We start from the raw sequence: 6389 nt of genomic DNA, 5'->3' as shown, positions 1-6389 counted from the left end.
ATAGCACAATTAGTGCACAAATGAAGCATACCTATTTAAATCTAAATGAAAAGGAAAATTTCAAAACATATAGAAGATGACTTCTAGTGTGCCCAATTCAGAAAGGAAAATCTGGGTTTTTGAGCTTTAATTGTAGTTTTACCTGACCACTGTGTATGTTGTAGCCAGCATTATGTATCTATATTTGGCATTATATTGAAGTGAAAAGTGAACAAAATTTCCCTACCTTTAAAACTGAATTGAGGCTTTGTACACTGTTGCCACCACATGTAGCCCTGCCAACTCATTCCTTCCCATTTTCCTCCCTTCTCTTTTGTGCCTGTTTGCTACCCATCAAGTTGTATACAATCAAGTTACCAATCAATCCAGGTACCGAGCACAGTGCCTGATAATAGTAAGTGTCTGATAAATGTTTTTCATACATTCACAGTCTTGGGTACGCTGTATAATAGCTAGTTGACTCCTAAGGGAAACATAATTTTAATGATCTAAATAAAAAGTTGGCAAACTTCAGCAAGGGAGTGTGGCTACTGCCTTTTTTTTTTACCGTTGAGTCAAGAATGGTTTTTATATTGTGAACTAAAGTTTCATTGTATTTAAAAATATAAGAACCATTCTTAGCTTGAGGAAGCCTGTTCTAAGTAGTAGATTGATCACTAACAAGTAGTTTCCAAGGCAGTCTGAGGCCAGAGGATAAAGCTAACTACATAATGATGAATTGGTGCAAAGCCCCTTGCAGTAGAACTGAGAACTGAGAGTAACAAAATCATGTTAGGAAATATGTGCCAGTAGTACAAGTTAAGCGAGTGATAGAAGATGCATTTTTATCTTGAACTCTTTGGATAGAAATCTGATATTAGAAATAAAATTTTAGTTAACAAATACTATGTACAGTGATCAACAAGATGGAGGAGTAGATATATTCTCCGACCCACCAACCCTTCAAACCTCTCTAAAACAGGAATTATGTACCAAAAATAAAGCAACTTCAGGTGTCTCCATGGTCTAAGACAGAGGTATACAACAGCAGCTAAAGGAGCCTGCAAAACTACCCAATACAGCCTGAAGCAAATAAAAATGTAATTGGGAAATGTTTAACAAAAATAAAAAACATTATAGATAGTATTAATTTGTGGTTTTCTAAGTCAATATGGAGGGGCTTACCTCTTCTATTTGAGTTTGATATCACTGGCTTAGGACACTGAATCTAAAAGAAGGTTAAAAAAGGAAAATAGCTAACAACAACTCCCATGAACAACTCAGCATTCCACCCTGCCACCTCCGACACTATTACTACCTGACCCAAAGACTTGACATGTCTGTTCCCTTCCTCTTATGTGTGCTATGGAGATCTCATGAAAACTGATCTGGATAATGCTCCAAGAATAGAAGCTTGCATGGGCCATGATAGATAGCACCTCAACAGCCAGCTTGGTGTATCAACAACCAGCACAGACATTCAGTGGTTTGTGCTGCAAAGGATCTCTGCAGGAAACCAGGAGCAGAGGGAAAGGGGCACCTCCTCATGGAACTTCAAAAACCCAAACTACAGAACTCAACCCAGTAGCACTAGCTTAGCAATGCTCTGAACTATCAGTGCTAAGCCAGAGAACTGAGGAGCAGAGGGAGCAGCACATCCCCTGGACAGAACAGTGTGAGGTGGGGTGGGGATTGGGAGAGGTACAGGCCTCCACTAACCCTAGGGAAAGAGCTCAACATCCAACTGAGGTCAGTTCTGTCCACCCAAGTGGAGGGTGGTGAAGGAATATTTCATATCCCTTGAATAAAGTAAGTTCACTCTGTCCTTTTGGTGACCTCTCAAGGAACATAACATGCGCGAGTTGGCCATGTATTAATGTTTTGGGAACTAGCCACCCCTGGAACACATAGATAATACTTGGAAGATTTGGCTAGTCTTCCTAGTATGTGATTAATTAACATATCTTGTGGCCCCCGTATGATATCTCCTTGATGGACAAAACCTGTATTCCCATGGCCATGTGCCTGACCAGCTTGGAACAGTGTGCGGAGCCGTTGGCAAAAAGCCTTCTTTGTCTAGGTCCCTATAAAGTGCCCCCACCTAGTGTAAGTCCTCGAAATCTCACCCATGGAGAGGACGCTCTGCCTGGGACCTCTTTGCTCCCAATTTGGACCCTGAACGCTGTATCCCGGGATTCCCCAGCTGATGAAATTCAGGTGTTGGTGCTCCCCGAACTGGTGATGTTTTTCTATTTCCTCATATCTATATTAATATTGCTATAATTATATTAGTATTAGGCTATATTAATTATTTATGCTATAGCTCTAAACTGTTCATACATTTGCCTTTTCTGTAAATCAATAAAATATCCAGCTTCTTCTTCTCAAATGCATCTTATTGTAGGTGCGAATCTGAACCATAAATTTCCTTAATCATACATAATGGGACGAATCCGAATCCCTTTTGAAATCACAATATAGGTGGAGACCTAGACTGATGAACCAGAAATTGTCCAATGTCTAAGAAGAAGCTGACACTCTGGGACCTAGCCCCCAAGGAAACAGCCATCAGAGGGGAAGAAGTCAAAAGGGAGCAACGGGAAAGTTAAGGTGAAATAAAAGATAAATTACCAAAGATCTCACCAAGAAGAAAACTCAGACTTTGAACTGAAGAAGATAAGCAAAGGGGAAAACAACAAAAGGAAATGTGGCCTCTAGTAAACAAGTTCAGACATCTGTGAATAAATTCTATAAAACAAAGGAAAATGATACAGCACTTGAGACAGAGAACCTGTGGAATGTAAAGAGAACACTGAATCACAACTTGCTGTTTCTGAGTGGTTCAAAGGAGAAATGAAAATTATGAGAGCAGAATTTAAGGTTTGTAGAGCAAAAATAATGGGCACAATGGAAAAACTGGAATCTGAAATGGCAAGTCTCATCAAAGAAACAAAACAATAATTGAGAATGCAAATACATAGAAGTGATGGACAATTTAGAAGAAGAAAAGCAAAAAAACAATAACACTAAAGGAAAATATGGTCACTATCTAGGGAAAATATATTGATCTCAAAAATAAGATGCACAGAGATAGCCTAAAGACCCACAGGTGTCCCAGAAGAAAACTGCCTTGTAAACTGCCAAGAGTGGGGAATTTGTAGCCATGAGGCTACATGTGGCTCTCTAGGTCCTCGAGTCCTTCATATTCTGTGATGGATTCAAAGGGCCGCACTTGAGGACCGAGAAGGCCACATGGCCTCAAGGCTGCAAGTTCCCCACTCTTGGCCCAGAACTTCTGAACAAAGAAAATGAAGATCTATGAAAGAAATCATAGATCATCTCCAGAAAAAAACAAAAAACAAAACCAAGGTTGCAAACTCGAAGACACTACTAGTTAAATTCAACAATTCAATTTAGAAATAAGTTCTGCATACAGTCAGGAGAAAGACCTTCAAAATATGAAAGAAAAGAAATTCAAGTAACACAAGACCATTCTGCAACAACCATAAAATATAAGAGGGAATGGAGAAATGTGTTCCAAAGAGCATTGGAGTTCAGGATGCAGTTCAGGGTGACCTACCCTGAAAATTTTCATAAATGAAAACAGATGGACATGCAATAATAAAGAGGCATTTGAATCATTCTTAGAAAACCAGAACTAAAGAGGTTATTTGCTTCTTGAACGTTCCAGACAACAGAAATGTAGCAGGGCTGAATAAATTCGGTAGTCAGTGATAGGTACAGCAACAGCAGGAGCAACATAGTGATGCAAGCAAGACCAGAAACTCTTCTTCCTGAACATAAACAAGGAGACACAGGTGAAGAAAGAAGTCAGGTGGAGGTAACAATAGAGAGGCAGGCCTGGGGTGTTATGGTCAGAATCAGACAACTGTCTACAGGTGAATCAATGTACACTGTGGGACTTCATTAAAAAATGGAAAGGGAGGGAGAGGATCAAGGATATAGAGGGGAAGGTGTGCTATGCCTGAGTCAAATAAAGGGCTAGCAATGAGGAGATGACTCTTGTGGTCTCTCAGGAAGAGAAGCCTACAGGGGAATGGGTGAGGAGAGGAAAGGATTGAAAAGATTGAAAAGACTCCTTGCTTTTGTGGTGGGAGGGGGTTCCACTGATGATGCTTCTATGGGTGAGGAAAGTAGTTCTGTGATAGGAGATAGGGATCTTGTGCTGGGTGTCATTTGGGGGGATTTGGTGCTTTAAAAGACCATCTGTCCTGCCTTGGGAAGGGGGGAAGAGGTAACTCATGGGGACAACTGGCACCTGGGGGAGCAGGACAGCACGGCCCCAGAGAGGAGATTTTTAGATAAATGGGAAAAAAACTCAGGTAATGGGGGAGAGTAAAGATCAGTGATGAACTACATAATCAGGGATGGGGAAGGAGCTAACATGGGGCCACATCCTCTCTGACACCTTCAAGAATTAGCACCGTCCTAGGAGTGAGACACAATGGAAAAGGGGAATCCACTGGACAAGCTCTAAAGGGTAGTGAAGAAATTGCCAAGAGAAAAGAGCTAAAAATGAATAGCTTTGAAGTTTAGATTACATGAAAAATACTGAGAATAGAGAGTAACCGGATAATTATAGGGACTGTGAACCTGAGAATAAGGGTCTAGTGCAGTCAAAGAGAATGAATAAAGAAGAGAAAGAAATTCTCTTTGCCAAGAAGTGCAAAAATGAAATTAATGAACAAGACTAGTTGAATATGAAAAGGGGGAATCTACTTGCCTAAGGAGAAAAAGAGGAGAACAATTAGAAACAAATCAAGAAGAAAAAAGAAACTAATAAAGCAAAACCCTAAAGGGAAAGGGTTACAAGAGAGAAGGGGATCAGGGGTGAAAAGCCAGCTAGTGGGAATAGGGCCATCTTAAAAAAATTAAGTTAAAATAACTGAAGAAACATAGTTCTGCTTCCCACAGAAGTGGGAAAAATGATAAAAACCCAATATGAAATACAAATAGTGACAAATATAAACCCAGCTGTCATAATATGAACTCTAATGAAATAAGAATGATTAAATAATCTAAATCCTCTACAATCTTACAAGAGACACATTTAAAAATCAAAAGTATATGCAAAATAAAACTGAGGGGATGGGAAAAAAATTTACTATGTACCAACTGAATCCAAAAAAGCAGGAGTTGCAATTATGCTATCTGACAGCGCAAAAATAAACATTCAAAAAATAAAAGAATAAAGAAGGAAACTATACTACGCTGAAAAAAACTGTGGACAACAAACCAATATCAGTAATATGCCTTAGCGCCCGAATTCACATAGGAGACATCATCTGAGCTACAAGAAGAGACAGACAGTAACACAATAGTCACAAGAAACTCCAATATCTCTTTCTCAGTTCTGGATTAAGTTTAATAGATAAGCAGAAGGAAAAATATGGAAATGAAACAAATTCCTGGAGTAGCTAGAGGAAAATTTGTGAAATTTTCTAAATGGGACAGCAAAAGAAAATACCACATGTCACTTTTACAAAAACTGACCATAAAGTAGGGCACAGAAATATTGCAAATAAATATTAAAAAGCAAAGGCAGTTAATCCTGTATAGAAGATAATGCAACAAAAATAGTAACTAGTTCAAGGACCACAAACAAAAGATAACAACCCAAATAGAAACTTAATAATGAAACACTAAATAATAAGTGAATCCAAGCACAAATCATAGGAACAAATAAAAACTATGCAAAAGAAAATGACAAAGACGAAACAATGTTACCAACTTTTAGATGCAGCTAATTCAGTCCTCCACGGGAAAATCATACTCTTACACAGAATCAAAGCAGAAAAGGAAAGGATTAATGAAGTGCGTGTGTATTTAACAAAAATGAAAAGCAAAGAAATCTAAGATAAATATAAAAGAGGAGATATTAAAATGAGAGGAGAAATAGATAAGCTGGAAAGAAATCAAAGAAAGAATTAAAAAAATCAAAAGAGGGTTCTTTGAAAAGACTAATAAAATTGATAAATCTTTAGTTCACCTGATTAAAAAAGAAGGGAAGGGAAAATCAAATCCAAAAACTGGCAAACGTGCAGGGTTACGGCCAGTCCCATGCTAATAAAACTGAGCACACAAGGAGAGGGCTCCTGGGGAGCCAAGGGCGCTGCCCCTCCCCCTCCACAAGCTCTGGGCACACAGTGGTCGCTTAATAAATGCTCTATCTGATCTAGGAAGAGGGAACGAGCTTTGCCCCCAGCTTCCTTCTCATCAGATCTGCACCGGCAGGGTAACCCCTTCCTCAGTTTCCTCATCCGTAAGATAAAGGGTGGCTGGCTCACACACAAATTCCCCAAGGGTAGGGCTGCGGCGGAACGCGCCAGAAAAAGCGCACCAGCCCTTTCGATCGCTAGGCAACGGCGTCGTGCGCAGCCGCACCTCTG

This window comes from Notamacropus eugenii, chromosome 5 (genome assembly GCF_028372415.1).
Source record: "Notamacropus eugenii isolate mMacEug1 chromosome 5, mMacEug1.pri_v2, whole genome shotgun sequence".
In the NCBI taxonomy this organism is placed as follows: domain Eukaryota; kingdom Metazoa; phylum Chordata; class Mammalia; order Diprotodontia; family Macropodidae; genus Notamacropus; species Notamacropus eugenii.
This window is presented reverse-complemented; position numbering follows the sequence as displayed.